General features: G+C 27.5%; 1 protein-coding gene across 1 annotated transcript in view; it reads left to right on the forward strand.

The window, feature by feature from the left end:
* The first annotated feature begins 290 nt into the window (after window positions 1–290).
* Window positions 291–1,380, forward strand: part of LOC101506124 (mediator of RNA polymerase II transcription subunit 15a-like) — a 13,033-nt gene continuing 11,943 nt past the window's right edge. Inside the window, exon 1 of the mRNA XM_073370547.1 lies at window positions 291–438. The gene's annotated coding sequence lies outside the window, so the exon portion shown is untranslated. The remainder of the gene's footprint in view (window positions 439–1,380) is intronic.

Below are 1,380 nucleotides of genomic sequence, written 5' to 3' on the forward strand. Positions count from 1 at the left end.
TCATATATGATAATTAGTTGAGATTACGTCACATATTAAAATTTATCTAAAATAAAATAATTTTCATAATTTTAATAAAAAATTATTTTTTAACAATTAAAAATTATTACAGATATTTTAATAATTCAATCAAAATTTATAATATTAACTTATTTAATAATATTTAATTACTTTCGAATAATATCCATCATCATTTTAGGAGTATCTATAACTTTTAATTTTGAAAGTAATTTTTTAAAATAAAATAGAAATATTTTTTTTTCTTTAATTTAAAAAGTAGTTCTATTAAAACGATTTCGTGTTTTTCGTGTCTGTATTTTTATGCTCACTTCTATCGTCTCTTACTTTGCCATCACCCAAGACGACCGACCTTCCGACACTATTTTCCGACAACCCGGCCGGCACTGTCTTTTCTTTGTTCTCAATCGTTTAGTTCTGGTTCGTCTCTATTCATCCGTACTAAGTTTTTTTTTTCTCTTATTTATTCTTCTTTTATGCTGTTTCAATGGTTGTTTTGATTCTTAGTTTGAACATTTTAGTTTTGGGTTGATTATTTTTTTGATTTGTTGTTTCATTGAATTTTTTCAAACATCGTGCCTATTTTGTGAAGGAGGAGAAGGGATTTTTTTTCAAAAATTGTGACTTTTCTCTCTTACTTGAGATTCAGTTTCATGTGGATTTTGCACTTTAGTCTTGAAATTGTAACTTGCAATTGTTTTTTTAAAGAATCTTGATTATAATGAATAAATTATTAATGTTTATGCATGAAAAAATATAATGATCACCAGATTTTATTTTTATAGTTCCTCCAGGGCACTAAATATCTAAATAGTTTATAGTTTATTGCGAAATAATAATGAGTTTTTGAAATTATGCTATGTTATAGCGCTACAGTGCTGCTATTTGACAGTGCTTGTTTGGTTTAATGATGGGATTAGTAAAATCACAATGAATTATTGTGATTTTGCAAAAGCTATAGTGTATGTCAATCTCATTGGGAAACAAACATGCTTAAAGTAGTTTGGATTTGAATCTTCTAAGTGACAAAAAGTTGTGTTGGAAACTTGGAATAACATTTCTCGGGTCTGTTAGGCTCGACTCAGATCAGTGGGGGAGTTCAATGTTATTTCGGTATACCAATGGTCTAGACTAAATGAAACCAAACATTAAAACAAAGTAGCAAACATAAGGTTAGTTACATGAGATGAGAATGAGTTTCTTATTGTACAGCTTGGAAACAAATCAGTTATCATTTCTTTTTTCTATGTAGGAAAATTTTGGGATAAAAAAATGTTCATATTTGATAAAAGAATTGAATACTATGATGCTGTTCGTGGTTTTGGAGTAATCTTAATATCAAATTTTTGAAATCTAGGGTTT

Source organism: Cicer arietinum, chromosome 6 (genome assembly GCF_000331145.2).
Source record: "Cicer arietinum cultivar CDC Frontier isolate Library 1 chromosome 6, Cicar.CDCFrontier_v2.0, whole genome shotgun sequence".
Taxonomy (NCBI): domain Eukaryota; kingdom Viridiplantae; phylum Streptophyta; class Magnoliopsida; order Fabales; family Fabaceae; genus Cicer; species Cicer arietinum.